General features: G+C 41.6%; 1 protein-coding gene across 2 annotated transcripts in view; it reads right to left on the bottom strand.

Moving 5' to 3' along the window:
- The window catches only part of ZNF804B (zinc finger protein 804B), a 334,148-nt gene that overhangs the window by 201,908 nt on the left and 110,523 nt on the right, over positions 1–21,717 (bottom strand). The gene's annotated exons all lie outside the window — the stretch shown is intronic.

Consider the following 21,717-nt stretch of genomic DNA (forward strand, 5'->3'; position numbering starts at 1 on the left):
AATTAGCTTCCCTGCCTCGTCAAGGAGCTTTGCCTCCCGCGTTTCCCTTCAGCTCCGGGCTGAAGGCGGGAAATGCCGGCGCCAGAATAAGGCCCGAGATCGGAAAGGATTAGTGGCAGAAAGAGGCGGGAACGGAAAGGATGGCAAATGCTGGCTGGAACTTCCAACTCTTGCTTCGCGCTATAAAACCTCGCTTCGCATCGTTTAAAAATAAGTTTACAAGCGCATCACAGGGTGTTTGGGAGGGGGGGAGCAGAGAGGGAACTCAACTCTTATGGGAGCCCTCTTCGTCCAGTGATAATTTGTGCCAAAAGCTAAAACCTGTGGGACACTTTTATTATCACATGCCCTCTCCACATTTTTCCTCACAACAACCCTGTGAGGCAGGTTAGGCCGAGTGGTAGGGACTGGCTCCAGGTTAGCCAGGGAGCATCATGGCTGATTTCAGGAGGGCCAACGTGGCCCCGTGACCATGGGTGCCCGAGGCTGCGGGTGTCATGTGGTGTGCATGGCCCTGGCACCAAAATTTGTGGGTGCCCAGCCCCTTTGTGGGGAATTTTTTGGGTGCTCAGGCACCCAGGGCCCCAGAGAGTTGGCAGCTATGGGTGATTTGAACCTGAAGTTCCCTAAAGTCTGACTCATTATTACACCTGGCTGGTTTTCAAATGCAGGTTGTAACCTATAAACAGCATAAAGAGCTCTGCTGGACCAGACCAAAGGCCTTTCTGATCCAACATCCTGTTTACCTCCTCAGAGGCCACCCAGATGCTGCGTGGCCCACAAGCAGAACTTGATTACAGTAGCCCCTCACTGTCATTCCCCAGCAATGGGCATTCAGAGGCTTGGAGGGAGCACTTTCTACCACATGGGCCTGCCCAAACACTTCCTTCTCCATCAATGATTCTCTTCTGGACCGCCATCTGAAGTTAGGCAGATCTTTGCTAACCACAAGTCCAAGACCAACCAAATTGAAAGAGCTGAGGAGTAATTCATTTCCCAACACCATGCAAAACATTTCCCACCAATATTTTCTTCCACATGAGCATGAACCCACAGTAGAAATAAAGCAGAATCTCTAATAATGAAAGGGAAGCTAAAGAATTAGAGGATTTCAGGGATAATCAAGTTCTCAAATAAAACAAAATATCAATTTTTTACTTGTAATGATCATCACATCCACTACCCTCCCCCCACACACCCAATTTCTGGAAGGTAGGTAGGTGCCTGCATATAAGGAGCAATTTACAAGCTAAATAACTGACACAGTTTTGCAAGCATGAAATGCTTCCAACATTAAAGCAGTTGAAAACAGGTTGCTATTTTTCTCCTCTGCAGGGTATACACACCATCAATCTCATTTAGCTTGATATGCAAACTCAGCTTCCTTTCTTCAATACACAAGCAATGTCTCTGCAGCCCTAGTGTAAATACTGCATATATTCAGCTAATTTGGTTAAAGCCCCCACACAGTCTCAGCAATTAACTGGAGGCAACCCATTCTCCCAGATGTGTCTATATAATTATGAAACTACCACCATAAACAAAAATTGCACAGGAACACATCCTTTAACAATCAGAATTAAGCTAAAGTGTGGTTGTACTGTTAGGCCCCCATAACTCCAAACAATTCAAAGTGTTGGTGCTGACTTTTAAAGCCCCAAATGGCCTCGGCCCAGTATACCTGAAGGAGTGTCTCCACTCCCATTGTTCTGCCCAGACACTGAGGGCCAGCTCCAGGGGCCTTCTGGCAGTTCCCTCACTGCGAGATGTGAGGTTACAGGGAACCAGGCAGAGGGCCTTCTTGGTGGTGGTGCTCACCCTGTGGAACGCCTTCCCATCAGATGTCAAGGAAATAAACAACTATCTGACTTTTAGAAGACATCTGAAGGCAGCCCTGTTTAGGGAAGCTTTTAATGTTTGATGTTTTATCGTGTTTTTAATCTGTTGGGAGCTGCCCAGAGTGGCTGGGGAAACCCAGCCAGATGGGCGGGGTATAAATAAATTATTATTATTACTATTATTATTATTATTATTATTATTATTATTATTATTACTACTACTACTATTCCTCCTCCAAAGTATTTTTTTTTAAAGATCATGCTATTTATGCCCTTTGGCTTTAATTTGAGACACACATATCATTCCGGTCATAATCTGTGCCAAAAGTAGCTCACTTACCTCCTGCCTAGAAATATAATTATGCTGAAACTTTTAAGTTCAAAGAAGATGAAATGCTTTGTGGAATTATACATGTTACCAGTACCATACATGTAACCTGCCTACTTTTTCTACTGACCTGAATATTTGAGATGCAAAACTTAAAAGCCCATCCACACCTGCATACATGCCATTCATAGGTACTCATTCTCTCAGAATTATGGTGGTAGGGTTTTAAACATTTTGAAAAATACATACTGTACATACATCCACCAAGACCTTTGATGCTGCATGTCCTAAGGTATTCATGGGGAACCTTGATTTAGGATTGATATGTAGCTAAGAGCATACAAGATCAGAAGCAAACTTCTCTGTTTACTTAAAGATAGCAATCTTTAAAGATATCAAAAGTGCTATGATTGAATTGGTGTATTTGTTCAAAACCAGACTGCAATTTATTTTTTAAAAGGAAAAGGTTCGGACTATTAAGACCCTTAATTATTACCTTTTCATTTTCCTCTTAATGTAAAGTGGGCATGGTTGATTACCTTTTCAAACTAACACTGGAACAATACTAATAATTCATGCTAAGCATGCCTTGTTCAGTTTTCAGTCATGTGCAAAAGAGAGAGAGAGAGAGAATACTGGATATTGTAAGCTATTTTAGCAAGGAGCAGAGTTGATTAAGGCAAGAATGGAAGATACAGATGGGAAGCCAATTCTGCATAGGGAACTCTGCTCCTGGCCTCAGAAAAGCCTCCTCTGGCAATGACCTCATGGGTTATTTATACGGGGGTGATGTGCATTGATACAAACTGACCCTGTGTGATATGCACTGCACACACATGCCCCTTATCAGTAGACATTGGAAGTTCAGATGGAGTATATTAGAACTGTTTTGGCTAATCAGGAATAGTGTTAGTATGAGTTGCCTATCTTGTTTTGAAGGAAGTGTCTTTTAAACTGTCATTTCCCCTCTTCATCTTGTGAAGAACTGCAGCAACTATGCAATGTTGATATAACTTGATTTATTAAACCTTTAACTGGCAATAGGCCCAATCCATCAAAAACTTCTTTGCAAGGACCACTAACCTGATTAGAGCTGCACAAGGACTTTTTGTTGTGGGAAGTGATCCATACATTTTTAAAAAATCTAAACTTAAATCTATGGATAATAGATAACACTTTTGTTGAGCAAAGTCTCTTTATACAACATATTGTACTGTAAGGTAAAGGTACCCCTGCCTGTACAGGCCAGTCTTGCCAGACTCTAGGGTTGTGCGCTCATCTCACTCAAGAGGCCGGGGGCCAGCGCTGTCCGAAGACACTTCCGGGTCACGTGGCCAGCGTGACAAGCTGCATCTGGCGAGCCAGCGCAGCACACGGAACGCCGTTTACCTTCCCGCTGGTAAGCGGTCCCTATTTATCTACTTGCACCCGAGGGTGCTTTCGAACTGCTAGGTTGGCAGGCGCTGGGACCAAACGACGGGAGCGCACCCCGCCGTGGGGATTCGAACCGCCGACCTTTCAATCGGCAAGTCCTAGGTACTGAGGCTTTAACCCACAGCGCCACCCGCGTCCCTTATATTGTACTGTACAGTGGCCTAATCGTTTCACAGAATGGCAGTATGGAGGGAGAAAGAAAGAAAGAAAGAAAGAAAGAAAGAAAGAAAGAAAGAAAGAAAGAAAGAAAATATACTGCCACTACTTGGTCTTATTTTTTTTATCTCTGTAGGGATCAACTGAAATTTGAACACTAAGATAAGTTAGGCCATTTTATAACCCAGTCATCTCCAGGGAGCAAGATAATATTGCAAGCAGCTTGATCATATACAGATGCTGGGACACAAGCAGCATTACTTTTGTGTTGCAGTGGCTACAGTGGCGTTTGCATGCAAAGCAGCTGGGGCAAAGCCAGTTTACTAGGCTGATGTTAGTGCTCCAGAATAAGCTCCTTAGGATGGTAAGGACCATGGATAGCTCCTTCTCCCTTTTCTACCCTGCCTTTTCTTCCAAGCTTCTTGTAGCTCTCTGAAACCTTAAAGCATCTTCCCCAAAGCTCTGATACTACCTTTCTTGCCACAGTAAATGGCGTAGGGGGCCAAACCATAATATTAGACTTTAACTACTATTTAGAATGTATTTGGGAGATGCTGTTATCAAAAAGGAGAAGGTGCTAGCTAGATGGACAAGCACAGAATAATTGTGACAGTATGTTAAGACAGTATGTTGATACTGTGGTCCTCCTGTACCTTTTTGTTTATCAAAGGCAACCTGTGATTATAATACCCGCAAAGCTCTCTAGCTATCAGTATCGTTGCAGGGAGCATTTCTTACACCGCCACACATTCTTATCTAGTACATTTACTTTGAACCAAGGCAGTGAAAGGTTAGGCATTAGAACAAGGGCTGGAGCAGAATAATCACTGCAAAAGACTCACTTGCTCAACTGTCCATTCAGTTTTAAAAAGGTTTTTATTACTGTTATGAATAGTACTTAGCATTTGTTATCATGAATTTACTCCATAAGCTAATTAATCCTCACAGTCTCTTGACGTGAATGTTATTATCTCCATTTTACAAACCAAATGCTAAATCCTTATTCAGCTAAAATGTGTGCTGTAATATTAATGTCTGACTCCGTAACAAAAGATGGGAAAGCAGCAGAAGAGATGCTGAAAAGTGACCTAATTTTTTAAGGGAAAATCATCTCCTCATTTCCACTTAAGCTCATGGTATCCAACAGAGAAACCACATGGTCACATGGCAGACTTTCCCCCAGCAACCCAGCCACCTTCACTGCTCTTATATGAGGGCCACGAGACTTTGAGTACCTTTTATTTTCATTTCTTTTTAATTATTATTTAGAAAATGCATGAGCCATCCTTCAGTGTAAGGTCCCAGTTAAAAAAGGGAGGGGTACAATAAAGGTTTGCATTGTCCTTTCACCTTTCCAACAGTTATGGACCGTTTTTGCACATTTTGGTTACGGGGATATGTTCTCCTGGCATTTCAGTAGCATCCAAGGGTACTGAAAATGTCAGAGAAAGAAGTGCTACACCCCTGGCGATTCCCGTCATGTTTTTATTTACTCTACAGTTTCCATGCCCAATTAACATTTATTAACTTAACAGAATTCATTACTACAGATTACCACAGATGGTGATGGCTACTAGCTTAGACAGCTTTTAAACAATGGGTGGAGGAAATGGGAAAGAGCAGGTCTATCAATGTCCTTTTGGCACTCATTCAGTGCTTCTTTTTTCAGGGGGTACTCAAAGGTATGCAGTACTGGGACCTCTTTTTTGTTATTAAAAAGTGTGGCACTACTTTCTTCTTCTTCTTCTTCTTCTTCTTCTTCTTCTTCTTCTTCTTCTTCTTCTTCTCCTCCTCCTCCTCCTCCTCCTCCTCCTCCTCCACCTCCTCCTCCTCCTCCTCCTTCTTTGGTGATCACTCATAGCTGAGTAAGATTGTCTTCCATAAACACAGTTTTAACAATGAGTCCGTAAGTGACTGTGGAGGCCAATTCTGGATCCACATGGCCTTCCACAATGGGGACACTGTTTTCTGGGCGGGAGCTGATCATGGTGTGGATTTGCCAAGTGTGCCTTCCTCCTAGCACGTTTCTCCCTTGCGTCCTGAGTTCGAGTGTCTTCAAAGTGCATGACACCTTTGGTAAAGGCTGTTCTCCAACTGGAGTGCTCACAGGCCAGTGTTTCCGAGTTGTCAGTGTTTATACTACTTTTTTTTTTTTTTTAGATTTGCCTTGAGACAGTCTTTAAACCTCTTTTGTTGACCACCAGCATTAGGCTTTCCATTTTTAAGTTCGGAATAGAGTAGTTGCTTTGGAAGACGATCATCAGGCATCCGCACAACATGACCAGTCCAATGAAGTTGATGTTGAAGAATGATTGCTTCAACACTGGTGATCTTTGCTTCTTCCAGTACACTGATATTAGTTTGCCTGTCTTCCCAAGTGATGTGTAAAATTTCTTGGAGACACCATTGATGGAATCTTTCGAGGAGTTGGAGATGGCATTTATAAGAACACACACACACACACACGGACTGCTCATACCTAACTGAAAGTCTGGGGAGAAACCAGGGCCACTCTGGGAATGTGACCAAAGGGCATTATAGAAATAACCAATTAATTAACTGGGCATTTAAAAAAAGGACCACAGAGCTGCTTACACTGCTTTGTGGTTAAGGCTATTTCAAACTCTCAATTGTCTTTCAGGAGGGAGGTTCTCTTTAGAAGGTCATGTTTAATGGGGGAAGCTGCCCCTTCTGTGTTTCAGGGACCTCCTGCTCACTTCAGCCTTGCAAAGTAACTCTGGAAGCTAAACTCCCAGTAGAGCAGACAGAGCTGAACCTGTTGACCCTGAGGAAGTTGCAGACGTGCCCTTTGTGGGCCAACATCTGCCTTGTCATCATGAGACGCCCTTGATGTCTGCCTCAATGTCCTTCCCTGGTGGTACCACTGGCTTTGATCTCTCTTTTTAATGAAAGTGTTATATGTAGTAGAGCAGTACATCAAGTGCTGGAAAACACTGTTAGCCGCCTTGCCCACGCTAGCTGTGCTGCCAACTCCACTACTTCAGTTTCAGAATGACGTGTCCTTCGGCTGGTTTCTTGAGACAGGACACTTTCATTTCTGGGACAGTGACAGTGCTGGGTAGGAGCATATGAACAAGTTTCTACGTGTAAGAACAGGAGGGAGACAGTGCAAGAAGACAGCTTACTTGTCTGTCTGCCTGCCTCCTTCCTTTCTCCGCAGCTCTTATGTTTCTGCATGCTAAAGGACTTGCAAGCCAATAGGCTTCATAGACAAAATGACACATTTCTATTTAGTTTCACTTTTCTCACCCTTTCCATTCAGCTTCACTTTTCTTGAGCAACCCACTAGCACAGCAATAGGGAACCTTTTTTGGCCCAAGGAACACATTCCCTTCCAAGACATGAAAGATTATGGGCTATGGCCAAGTAGGGGAACCTCTGGCCCTAAACGTGTTTCTTGAATTACAACTCCAATCATCCATGACCATAGACCATGCTGGTTGAGGGTGCTGGAGCCCCCCAACAACATCTGGAAGACCACAGGTTCCCTAGATCTGGGCAGGTGCTCTTTCACTCTCTTGCTCTCCCTAATCTATTTCACATAGTTGTTGTGAAGAGGGAAACCACACACACTGCCCCAATCCATGGAATATAGAATAAATGGCCCAACGTCACCTGACTGTAATAATAGATTAAAAATACATTAAAACATCAGTCATTGAAAACTTCCCTAAACATGTATCTAATATCTTGGACCAGCAGCCATTAGGGAGGATGGACCCAGTGTCTGATCCACAGGGCTCCTTGGCTGAGCCCATCAATAGCCAACAAGCTCTAGTACATTTCCATCTTTCACTGTTGATTCATTTGGACCATTCCCCTTTTCAATATAGCATACTGAAATAATTCCAAATAACCTGAAGTTAAAACTGCTTCCAGGCAGGGTTTTTGTTAAAATTCCTAGATATCTAGGCTCTTATCTATCTGATCCCAGAATCACCCAGTTGCCTACATATATATTTTTATATACCTGGGGCATTGTGGGTATAACTGGGTTGTGCTATTTTGCCTTGTTACAGTGTAACTACAGTGATTGTGAAAATGATAATATACCCCCTGAATAGGAGTACCTTGGAGTGGCACAGCATGGTATTTAATGACATTTACAATACCAGCTTTCTGGGTCAGCTGCATTTGTTCAACTTACTGATGAAATTGTTATGCACCACCTTCCTATTTTTTCCTCTGTACTCTACAAATTTATTTAATGTCTCCCTGAATATGTGGATTATGTGCTCCTAGCCTGCCTGTCCTTATAGTACAATCTGGAGACAGAGTCCACATTAAACCAATTAGTTTAAAAGAATAATACAATTCAGACTGGAAAGGCATTTATTGAAGAATACTAGCTAGTATCATTTTACTAGCTAAAACAGAATTTAGCTAATGCTTCTTTTTCACATCTCTATTCTCTATTCTCCCTCCCTCTTTCTTGCTACCACTTTTCTTTGGGAGCCAGCGTGGTGTAGTGGTTAAGAGCGATAGACTCGTAATATGGGGAACTGAGTTTGCATCTCTGTTCCTCCACATGCAGCTGCTGGGTGACCTTGGGCCAGTCACACTTCTCTGAAGTCTCTCAGCCCCACTCACCCCACAGAGTGTTTATTGTGGGGGAGGAAGGGAAAGGAGAATGTTAGCCGCTTTGAGACTCCTTCGGGTAGTGATAAAGCGGGATATCAAATCCAAACTCCTCCTCCTCCTCCTCTTCTTCTTCTTCTTCTTCTTCTTCTTCTTCGGGACTCACTACCTTCTGATGGCCACACTTCTCCCTATTTATAATTGGCCTCTTCTATAAACCTGTTGATCTCTACTCTACTCCTCTCCTTTTCCACTCTTGGGTCTCTTTCCCTGCTTATATGGCACAGAAGGGGAATCTGGGGCCATCCATATGTTGTTGGCCTGCAGTTCTCATCAAGCTCTAACCAGCATGGCCAATTGTCACACAGCAACTCTATGAGGTAGTTTAGGCTCAGAGACAGTGACTGCCGCAAGGTCTCCACACTTATAACTACCCGACTGTTACGTTTCGGTTGATAGGTATAACAAGTGTTTACGGAGATGGTCCGAAATATAATAAGATATAATAAGGCAGATGTGGATAATGATCACTTTCTCGTTGTGACTAAAATAATAATATCACACACGCACACTAAGCTTGAAATACCTAAATGTCACAGCAGCTACACCAAATGCTATAAATTTGGATTAAAAAGCAAGCAATATTACACCTTCCCAGAAAAACAATGATGAGTAAGCCAAAATCATATAAGGTGAATGAGGGAAATTCAAGCAGACAACAGATTTTTAAGGAGAGTGAAATAGGTGGAATATGGCCTTGTTCTGGGACTGCAAGAAGCAATATATTGTCTTAGAAAAAAAGCTTGGATGGATTTAAGATAATTAAAGTTCTTTTGCAAAAGAAAGTATCTTACACAGGAGAGGTTTTAGCTTGACAGCAATATTTCACTTGGTGTATTTCAGAACCCTGGAGCAAAGAAATGGGGGAGGGAGTGTTTTGTTTTGTTTTTTTAAAAGGATCCCTGCAGGGGAAGTCTTCGTACAATCAAAACCAGCATGATAAAGTTTTGTTTTCAATGTGTCAGAGCTTTTCTGTCCGTGACAAAAAAATAAGCAAATAGTTGTTTTGGCCCTTAACATTTCAGGCATTGCATGTGGGCACATCTGGACACACTTCTACTTGCCTCCAACTAGAGCAGACAGAGGCAAACTCAGCCATCCAAATGTTTTGGGACTACAATTCTCATCATCCCTGACCACTGGTCCTGTTAGCTAGGGATCATGGGAGTTGTAGTCCCAAAAACATCTGGAGGGCCAAGTTTGCCTATGCCTGAACTAGAGCATACCAACAAATTGTCAGGTTGCTGAGCTGGTGTGGCAGAGGCAAGGAAATGAAGCAAGGGTACTATCTGCTCTGCTGAGAAGCCAGATCCCTCAGGCTCCTTCCTCCGTGAACTGTGATCTGGCAGCAGGCTATAGCAGACGGGGAGAAGGAAAGCAGAGCCACTCCATCAGTTGGCTCCTCTTCTTCTTGAAGTGCTTCTGTTCCAGCTGGTCATTTATAATAACCTTGTCAGCTAAGAACTAGTGCCACATTTGCTTTTTTCCTCCTCCCTCCCAACCCCTTTTCCTTTTGTGCCATGCATTCTATATTGCAGAGCTTTCCAAACTGTGTGTCGTGACACGTTAGTGTGTCGGCTGCAGTGTGTAGCACAAACGCTCCCCACTCTCCTCCTGGGGGTGGAAAGTTTGCTCCAGTTTGCTAGTAAAGCTGAATTACTGTGTCATGAAATGATGCATGTCTAAAAAGTGTGTCATCAACATGAAAAATTTGGAAAGCTCTGCTATATTGTAAGGTCCACTGCAGGTATTGGCTTAATGTTGTTCTTTCTAAGTTGTGCCAGGAACTTTTTTTAACAGGACAGGTGGATTAAAAAAAATTGCTTCTAATAAACAAAGACGCTCCATTTATTTTCTGGTAAAATATTCATTTTTGCCTATTATTAAATATCTTTTATAGTGTATTTATTTCTTTTAAAAATGTAATTTTATTCACTTATCATGTACCAAAATGTATGATGTGATAGGATCATGAGGCTAGGATTGAAACCTTAGGTCAGCCTCCCTCAATCTGATGTTGTGGGTTGCAACTCTCATTAGCCCAGCTGTGCTGACTGAGGAATGATGGGAATTGTAGTCTAAAGCATCTGCAGGGATGCCAGGTTGAAGAATGCTACCTTGGACCCCCACAATAAGAGAGAGTATTGCTACTTTTAAGTGTCCAGCTCCTCATAGTCTCCAGAGACTCGTCAGAGTTACTTAAATTCTTTGCAGGATCAAGATCTATGATAGCAGTTTGCCATATGATGAAGATGCCACACTGTTGAGCAGCCTAAATAAAATAGATGTTTATTGTTGAATGTAAATTTCCCCCTTGCTTTTACCAATCATTTTGTGTTCTAATTATAACAATCTAAGTTGTAAACAACACATGCTGAGGTTTTGACAGTGAGCTTCTGATGAAGCGCAGAGTACAAATTTTAATTACACACAGTTCTAATACACTGCACATTGCAGCGGCTCTGTCATCTTTGAAATGGTAACAGAATAAAAAAGTTTTTTGAAATATGAGCATGAAGGTAATGAGATCAATAAATGTCATCTAGAAAAAGTAATCACAACTCAGGAGTCCCACTAACCTTTCTACAAATTCCAGAAATAACAGAGTAGCTTGGAATGAAGAATGGTATAGCAACGAGGAACAGATACAATTATAAGAGAAAAGAAAGCAAAAGAATATCAAAAACTATTCTGTGGGTTTTTGCTTTTTAATGTGTGCTTGTTAAAATAACTGATTTCCTTTCTCTTCTGTAGCTCTTGCCTCTCCAGATTTATCTGTGCATTCAGATTGAGAGCAAAATAAAATCTATTCACATTTTCCCATTTGAGTAATCTGACTGTCAGGAAAAAAACTTTTTTTCATTTTTTGAAGAGAGGCAAAGAGAAATTGTTTTACTGCTGTTCTTCTGTGTCGGGGGGGGGGGGTTAAAAAAGCTTGCAATATCATGAAGCCAAGAATGGCCATATCCTATAGATCATTTCTGCCTTCTAGCATGAAAGCAGGATTCTCACATGATACTAGACTGCATAGCTAAGATCTCTCTCTTCCTCTTATTAACAGAGACCACTCTGTAGGTTTCTGACATCACAGTTTGTGGAGAAATGGAAAGGAGTAATCACCACCAGGAAGGAAGATAATTGTATGCTTCAGAATTGTTGCCACAGTAATGAAGGCCACAAAACAAGTAATTCCAAAACAGCACCTAGACTTCCAGCAGAAACATTTGGAGTGCCAACACTAACCCCCCCCCCCCAAAAAAAAACCCACAAAAAGGATATGCAATGAAATTCAACCAAGGGGAACTGAGGAAGTCACTTAACAATGTTAATAAGTGTAATTTTCAATAAGGCTATGATTTATGTTTGTCTTATGTGTTTGTTTGTTTATAATGTTGTGAAAACCAATAATTTTTTTTTGGAAAAAAAACAAAAAAACAACAAAAAAACAACAAACCACGTGTTGTCCCTAAAGACAATCTTATGGTCAGAAACAAGTGTTCTCAGAAAAAGAACAAGACACAGGTTCTATGCTCTATGATAGTAAGCCCTGGTTTTCTGATATACAGCCATAAGATTGTCTTCAGGGACACCACACAGTTTGCCCTTATTGTACTAATTCAAATCCTACGTAAGACATTGTTTTCTGTATGATCACTCTGGGCATCAAGGTGCTCACCAGTACCTCCTATGGCACCTGCAAAAAAAAATCTCACAATGCATGAGAAGCTGTTTGCTTTTCCTGCTCCGAGTGGTTCTGTCTCTGCTACATTGAACACATTTCCTCTTCAACATGACCACATTTCATGGGACCCCAGGACTGAACATACACCCATCACATGTTTTCTCAACAGAGTGGAAGGAGTGCAAAGAGTTTCTCTCTGTGACAGAACTCGGGGGTTGCTGAGGTAGGTGCCTTTTACCTCCCTGATGGCGGCAGCTAATGGAGGTGCTTGTCCACATTGCAACTCCTTTTCTCTGCTCCTTCAGATTTGGCAGCCATTTTGGGTTATGCCACGCCTAACACAGGATCCATTTTGTGTCTAGTGCACACAGTAGATTCTCAGAATTCCAGAGGTGCCCATTGGCTTAAGAAGGATGGCGATCCTGCTCAGTCTAATGTTCAGGTTTGTGCTAATTGTTATGGGCAGCTTCAAGGCTCCCATTCTTGGTATTTTTGAATTTATAACCTGGCCTTCCTCCCCAAAGGGAACCCAGCGCAGCTATCAATAATAAAATTACCTAAAAACAGTAATAAAATATCACAGTAGTAAAATCACATAAAAGCAATTTAAAGCTGGTCACAAAACAGCTGCACAAAAACTGGACAAAAAATCCTAGATACATTTTTAAAGAAATCTATACACATTTCCTGAATGCAGGTAAAGAGGTGGATTGCCTGGTTTCCTTTGGAAGGGAATCCCATAGCTAGGTTGCCACCACTGATAATGCTCTGAGGTAACATAAACCCTGTGAGGAAAATATCTAGGTTCAAATTTTTAAGCCGAAATCTGAAGCTCATTGCAGTCAGTATCAAAACCAACAATGGCACCGTCAGAATCTGCATCAAAATTCACTGTGCTGAGATGCATTTTTACAAAGTTGATGTTTAACACCAGGGTTTCTCAACATGTAGATTACTCACAGCAGTTAAATAATTTGAGGGGGCCAGGGAAGCAGACAACTGAGTATAATCATGCCAGTTGAGCTAAATAAAATGTTTTGTTTACAAGTTCCCAAAGTCTCCATATTTGCAATTTTTTCATGTGTTTCAAATTGATCACAGCAAAGACTTTGCAGACTTTATGGGTTCAATGAATGAAATAAATACATTTTAATACGTTTTTCAAACCCAAACCATCACTGTCTGCCTCCTGTTCAGCTGAAGCAATGCACTTCCTACACCTCTTCAAAAGCCCATGCAGATGCCTTGCCTCAGTTTCCCTCACTTCCTTCCCCACTTCCATACCAGCCCCCGTTCCACATCATGTCTACTCAAAAGTTAAATTCTGTATCAAAAGTTAAACCTTGTAATTAAAGATTGGGGAGAAATCCAATTCAATTCACATTTAGATACAAAACATAACAAATTCACATTTTCCTAAACCGTATGCAAACCGGAACACAGCCACCCCAAAATATGCACTTTTCTGAATTTTGCAATGCAATTCTTCAGTTAAGTAATATATACCAAAAATGCATTTTTTTAGGATAAAGTGTGCATAAAAATGCATATATTCGTGAAAATAATTTATAAAAATGCATTTGATTAGGGAAACTAGGGGGGGGAAATATCCACACTAAAATGTTGACAAACTTTTCCTTTCTTTAAAGTGCAAATTGCTACAGAACTGTGGAGAACTTAATTTAAGACTGGAAAAATCAGTAACAGAAAAGACCCAAACTGACAAATTCATCCATCCCTACTTTTATTTTAATTATGGTTCTTTGTCTTTAAATTGAAACCCTTGAAAGAAAGGACTCCTTTAAATACAAGATTGTCATAGTCTTGAATAGAGAGAGGGCTGTATCAGAGAAGGCCACAAGGCCACCAACTGAGCAGGCTATTCTAAACTGGGGACAGGGTATTTTCATGTCACAAATGAAGACAGGGTGGTGCATAACAATATGTTAATTAGATCTCCTGAAATACCCAGAGAATTGCTCTTGTTTGCTTCCTTATTTGTGGACCCATCTACAGATGGTCTTTACATCTGCCAGGCAAAATCTGTTCTGTAGGGCATATGGTACTATTTAGTGTCCGCTAGCAAGTCCATTTTCTTTGGAAACAGAGAATTACAGTTTATTACACTTAAACTTGCTTAACTGGGATATCTGCTTACTCTATCAAAAAGCTTCAAACAATTTCCTCTCTCATTAGCACCCATTTGATAGATCCTAGCTAAATGATACTAGTTCTGTGCAGCAGTAGTTCTGCTAAATAATTATCTCCTTCCCTGCTCTCTTATGACTTCAACACTGAAAACCAATTCAATCTTGGATGGCTACAAAGCTATTTGGTTACACTATTAGCAGCAACCAGCATCCACTGAAGCACTCATTACATTGTAAACAAGCAATGAACACCCTACGTGGGAAATTGTACAAGTTGGTGGAGTCTTAACCCTGAAAAGTTAGGCTGAAACGGGCCGTGTAATTTACAGGAAGGAATCCAGTGGAAGTGCCAGCCCATTTTGTTCACCAAAAACAACTTGTGCTACAGATGGTGTTTTGAACATTTACCCTGAAATCCTGGGAGAGCATCTAAGAGCCCATGAGATGAATCAGATCACTCACTCAGACAGCACTCTGGCCTCAGAAAATGGAGTTCACCTTACCAACATCAAAGCTTAGACGTCAAGAGAACCCAAAATGGGGTGTGCTGCAGAAGGTTGGGTTGAATTCTGGGGGTGTTCCTCTGGTCTCCCCCTGATAATCCCAGTCCTTTGACATTCCCCAATACTATGGAATAAACTATGCCAGCCCTGGATGGGGGGGGGTGCCTTCCCTGTTTTAGGACTGCACCCTGGGACACAATGTTCCCCTCCACTGATGCTACAACCACACATGGAGGAATCTCCACAGGAATAATAAAACTGTCTTTTCAGCCCTCCCCCAGCCATAGCATAATAGGCTGTGATTTACCTAAGAGTAAGACTTGATGGACATAACAAACATTCATGGGACTGCTCCATTAATTAGGCAGAAGAGGAGGTCTGAATAGGAATAACTTGAGCCATGCACAGGACTGATGAAAAGGTGAGGAAAGCATTCTGTTATGCGCTATGGGCACTGCACAGACATGCACAAAGAAAGATAACACTGTATGTTTAATAATACTTTGAAAACAGGATATAGTTAACTTTTGAATGTAATATTCAACATTCAGGAAAACTGTGAAAACAGAATGTTGTTAACTTTTTATCTAATAGTCACCTTTCAGAGAAGCTGTGAAAACAGAATGCTGTTAACTTTTTAATTTAATATCCAACTTTCAGAGAAAGTGTTGGGGGAAAAGATTAAAAGTATTTTTTTAATAGTTTCCTTAGATGAGAAGTACATTATTTTGCAAAGTGAGGCATTAAAAAATATATTAAAGTGTTGTGTTTGTTTGTTTGTGTGTGCATGTGTGTGTGTGCATGTGTGTAAAACAGTGTCTATGCTATATTTTTAAAATTTCAAATAAACTGCTTCTGAGAATGTATTTTTAAAACATGCTCAGATTTTCACAAATTAATCAGTATTTAAACTACATTATGAAGCCGCCTTGCTTTTGTTTTGTACCATAAATGCCACAGGCTCATGGAACATGCTAGAATATGCATGTTCTTCCATTTATTCAGGCAAGAAATAAATGTAAATTCACTCTTTGATTATTTGTTTTATCAGTTTATATATCACCCTTTATCCAAAGATCCCAGGCAGGGTATACAACCTTAAAAACATAATTTACATAGTACAAATAAAATAAAATAAAATAATCACTGCATAAAATAACAACAACTGTCCCCCTACTTTTTAAAGGCCAAAAATTGTTTAATTGCCAAAGGCCTGGGTAAAGAAGAATGTTTTCTCCAGGCACCTAAAGACATGTAGTGATGGCGCCAGGCAAGCTTCTCTGGGGAGAACATCCCACAAAATGAGGCTCCTCCATAGAAAAGGTCTGTTCTCATGTTGTCACCCTCTAAACTTCTTGGGGAGGGGGGACACAGAGAATGGCCTCAGATGACAAGCACAGAGTCCAGACCCGCCAAGTGTCCCTATTTTCCAGGGGAAACCCTGATTTACAGTAGCTGACCTGGTTTCTGATTTGATCCTGGAATGTCCTGCTTTTCCTTAGGACGTCCTTATTTTCACTGGAGAAATGTGGGGGGGGGGGGTGAGAATCTGGGTCAGTTGGTATGGGAAGAAACAGTCCTTAAGGTATTGAGATCCTGAGTCATGTAAGGTTTTGTAGGCTAACAATGAATGTGGGTTTTACCTTTGTACAGTAGGCTAGTTTCTACACACCCCTCTATATAATACATCCAGGCAAGCAGTTCAAAGACACATTTCAGCCAGAGGCGTAGGAAGTGGGGTGTGGTGGGTGCGGTCCCCTGTGGGTGTCATGACTGAGCGGAGTGACAAAATGGCAGGCGAGTGGGCAGCACACCTCGCGCCTGGCGGCAGCAGCTCTTCTAACCCAACGGCAGAGAGCAGCCCTACTCAGCCTTGACGAGGGGCACCTGGCCGCAGCAGCTCTGTTGCTTGACCCAGCTGTGGAGACTTGCAGGAGGAAAGTGAGCAGCAGCTTCCCTGCCCCTCTCCTACCCTGAATCTTGGTGCGTGGGAAGGCACCCTCTGGGCCCCGCCCCCCTTGGGAGCGTGCCTGCCCTGGGCAGGGCAGGCATATGCTCTGCCACTGATTTCAGCCAAGCAAAACACCCTAGGAGGGCACACTGCAGGCTTGGTGAGGGATGTGGCTTCAGGAGAATCTTGGGGGCAGATAGAGAGGCCGGGATGGGCTGCATTTTGCCCACCAACCTTTTATCTGATGTAGGGTCCCTAGGAAGGTATGATTTCACTACTGTATTCTGTACAGTTCCTAGTTTGTGTTGTGAAAAAAATTAGAAGTATGGGGAGAAACCAGATGTATCAACAGTGTTTTAAAGAAGAGATTCTCTTGCCTTTCCCGCCTGCATTCCCTTATGGAATACGTTATCTGAAGGAATACTATGCATCCTCACATAGCAGTAAAGCCCTGTCGGCTTCAGTAGGACTTACAACCAGTAAACACGCGTGAAATTGAGTTGCTAGGCAAGTCAGCAGCTTGATGTCTGTTGACTGATGATGCCGATGTCTGCTTATAGATCAAAACCTTTTAAATTATGCTTGTTTTCCTTTAAGGCACAGTAAGTTCATCCATCAGAGCAATCAGTGCTGTGTTGTATGTTTCTTTGAGTTATGCTTTATACTCTGCGCCACAATCACATAGTCGCAGAGGAACAGCAAGATAAAAAGGACGCATAGACAACTGAGCAATGACATTGATTGCCACGGCCATTAAAAGACACAGTGACTTTTAATTAAAAGGCATTCTAGTCCTCATGGAGCGATGAAATCGCTCTGTTTGCTTCCCACCTACCTTCTGTCTGTCTTTAGGGAAGAGGTGGGAGCCCTTTTCCAACCAGAAAGCAAGAAGCACTATAAGAGTTTTGTTGAATTCCTCCCACCACCCGCCCCCATAATAAAGTGCTCTGACTGATCTTTGATTAGAAAAATAGGTGCTTGTGGTGTTTGGTTTGTGCAGGTTCTAAAGCGACTGCATAAGCAACTGTTTAATTACCAAGAGGACCCTTTTTGTTTTCCCGAAAACTCAGGAAATGCAATGTTCTCCTGCAGGTAAAGATTTGTTTACAGTTTATAATGAGCTTTTTAAATTAAGTGGTTTCCCACTATACACTGGGGTACTTTTAAGGCTTAACGGAATATGAAGATGAGAATGTTATTGGGGCTGAAATGCAGGTGATTCTAATTTAACAAAGCCTCTGCCTTATTCAATTATGGCATACAATTCCAATTATAAGTACAAGGCCACCTTGCACCACCTTCTGCATAGAAGAAATTGGCACATCATCTGAACATCAAAAATCTTAACCAATAATTGCATTTGTGTAATAGATAGTTATTAAAAATGTGATCTTTCTGCACGTAAACTAAGCACATCCCTAGATTTTTTGCTTTTATTACTTGAAAAGGGAAGTTACAGAGAGCGTCAAAGGGTTTGACTTGAAAACTGAAAAGAAATGTAAAGAATAATTGCCACACTGAAAACAAACAAGAAGCTCAAGTATTAACTGCACTGCAAATTGAAATAGAAATTGATGCAATTTCTCAGGCCCAGTGAATAGAAACCTTAATGAAATTTCTCTTCGAACATGTACTTTAGCACCAAAAATGGCTGAAGATAAAAAGTTAAAAATGTACTTTCCTAACAGACTGATGGATTGGGTGGGTAGGGATTGTTTATGGAAGTTTTGAGGGGGATTTGTTTTAATGCGAAGTGGCTCGGATGTGACCTTTGCAACTTGTTCTATATGCACCAGAGATACTTCAGTTTCTACAGCATTTGTTAGCAAGATGCAGAATCAATTATTTAGATTACTGAGGTGCTGAGCACCTGAACACGATGAGGATTTGATTGGGCTAAGGCATGTTATTATTCCATAAGGCGCCTCCATGTATTACTTGGTCCAAACTATAAATGCCTTTGATTGCCAAGAGGAATTTGTGCAAAAAAACCGGGAACAGCTTCTCTTAGAAGAAGGCTACCATAGAGAAGGAAGATAATGGACTTTGAAGTTTCCCACTGACAGTGCCTGGATAGTAGAGAGGGCAGGGCCACAGACCAACAATAGCCATATTGATGGTTTCAAATTATTGGCTACCTCGCTTCAATCCCATTAAAGAGGATCAGCGTGGGGGAGATTCTTCATGTAATCCCAATCATGTTTGAAACAGACTATGCTATCTGTCTCTGGTAATTAGTTGCAATCAGACACTCCCACCACATATGTAATAAATGTGTCTTCCCTGATGTACATCTCCAACCTTTGAAGTGGGTCACTGAGTGAAATCCATTGTGTCTTGCAGGTCTCAAGTACCACTGCGATAATAATTTATATTGTGCCTCATGAATTGGTAAACGTAACAACCATCTTTCAGCTTGACTCCAGATCCTGTTCCACTGCTATTCTGAGACTGACCAACACAGTTTCCTTTCCCATTATATACTGACAACAGCATTTCCCTCCCTCAAATCCCTTAATATCTTACAATACTTGAAAATATCACACTAATTAACAGTACAGTGGTACCTTGGGTTAAGAACTTAATTCGTTCCGGAGGTCCATTCTTAACCTGAAACTGTTCTTAACCTGAGGTACCACTTTAGCTAGTGGGGCCGCCCACTGCTGCCACGCCGCTGCCGCACGATTTCTCTTCTCATCCTGAAGCAAAGTTCTTAACCTGAGGTAATATTTCTGGGTTAGCAGAGTCTATAACCTAAAGTGTATGTAACCTGAAGCGTATGTAACCCGAGGTACCACTGTATTAATTACAAGTGTGTATGTACATACACACACACACAAACTAGGAAATGTTGAAGTTAAGAAAATTATGTTAATTCTTTCAGTTTTTCACACATTAGGACACAACCTTAGTTACACACAAACACACGCACACGTCCTAATGTTTGTGTTTCAGCCAATGATGGTATTCAAAGGGGTGCTAAGGAGACTATTCTATAACTCAAGCATTTCTGCTTGCCCAGTGGAACAGTCTCCCCTCTCTTCCCACCCTGCCATATGCTGTTCTGAGGATTCTCCCAACCCTCTGGAGCAGATTTGGGGTGCATGCAGTGGAGGACCATTGTGTAAGTCCCATTGTGCATGCAGAACTTCTTGCGCTTGCACAGCTATTTAATTGAATACAGCTCCAGACTACAACTGGCAAGCACCTTTTGCAGCCAGGCCAGATGAAGGAAAGCCAGTCCATCAGGACGCAGAAGCAAGTGTGTGTGCACCAATGCTAGTAGGGCAGAATACAAGCCCTCCTTGGATTCACATCAAGGGATCCTGGGGTCAAGTGGGGTCAGGAAGCAGTCCCTACTCACCTTGATGGTGTGGTCTAGGTAAAGTGCACACGGCCCTGTTTTGCCTCTTGCCCTAGGCAGGGTGTGACTCACCCAAACCACTGATTTAGACCAGCTGCTGGCACTGTTCATCCCCCCTGCAGATGTTTGTTTAAATAAAATGTGGCCCTAATTCAACCAGTTTTACGTGTCTTGCCTTTTATTTCCTGCTTCCAGTTGCACAGGTTTGTAAAACGGTTTTGCTGTTCGGAAAAATTAGAAAGCACTATCTTTCAAGGGCCTTTGAGACGTTTAAATCAGCATCTTTCAAAATGTCTTAGAACAATGGTATCCTTGTCTTATCGCAAAATAAAACCATCCAATATTGTTTCCTACAACTTTTCAGTATATTGCCATCAGATTATCACACAATAAAACGCACAAAAAGAAAAGACTAAATTTCATCCTTTACTAACACGGTTTCTGTCAGCAGAAATATTACAATTTCTCTTAATGATTCATCCCATGTAGCAACTCTGAGTCTAGAAACAAAAAGGAAGGGATCATTTGGCTGTAAATGTCAAAAACATGCTTTATCTAAAGACCCGGACATGCTTTATTTATAAAAGTTGAGTAGAGATAATTTATATGGCTAAAGGAGTCATTTATTTCTTAAATTGGTTTTGTCTATAAAATAAAATCAGTTTGTTCTACATCAGGTAACAGAACCTAGGGCAGTAGATGCCATAAATCTCTGTCACTGAGGATTAACGCAATATTCTGTTTGCAAATACTACACGCCCTTAAAATTTACACTGGCTTGAAAACTTGTGATACGACTCCAGTCACGAAAATTCACAAAAGGCTTTGTCATGGGGTCAAGAAACAGACATCTATTGTTGATTATGAGGACCAGGGAGGCCATCCAAGCTGTTTACAGAGAAACGTGTTCAGAGTGAGATTGGGCTCTTTAAAAAAATCCCAAACTTTTTATTTACAGATTTTCGGACCCAGCATCAATTCCCAATTTAGCAATAACAACTGACTCGCTGTAGGATAGTTGCTTTCCCTTAGCTCAACCTACCTCACAGGATTGTTGTGAAGATTAAAAATGTACCACATCTGCCATTTTGAGCTCCAGGGGGAAAGGGCAACATTGAGAACGTACTAAATACATGCAAATGCATCATTTGTTTATTAGAGAGGTTTCTAAGCTGCCAAACTGGGGACAATGCCCCACAAGGCAACTTCTAATATATAATACACAACACTTCATTAATGGTGATGCCCAAGCATTAGTCATCCTCAGAGCAGACCTATTGAGATCAATGTATCTAAGTAACTTAGACCTTTTGAGTTAAGTGTTTCTACCCTGAGTGCTACTTAGCTGGATATCACTCAAAGCATATCAAAATACCATAAAAACCTTATGAACCACCTCAACAGCAGAGTCTGAGAGCAGTAAAATTATTAACAACTCAAAATGTTAACTGCTAAAAATAACTAGAGTTGTTCCCAGCCTATGTGAATGCTGACTATGCTGGACATTGAGGATGAAAGGGAGCAGGGCAGGAAGAATTTATCATCCTCTGTCTGCTCTGTGTGGCTCCCATTGTCAGAAGAAGAGCCTGCTAGATCAGACCGAAGGCCCACCTTAGTCCAGCATCCTGTACTCACAGTGGCCAGCCAGAGGC

Source organism: Podarcis tiliguerta (assembly GCF_965153285.1).
Source record: "Podarcis tiliguerta genome assembly, chromosome: 12".
NCBI classification, from domain to species: Eukaryota; Metazoa; Chordata; class Lepidosauria; order Squamata; family Lacertidae; genus Podarcis; species Podarcis tiliguerta.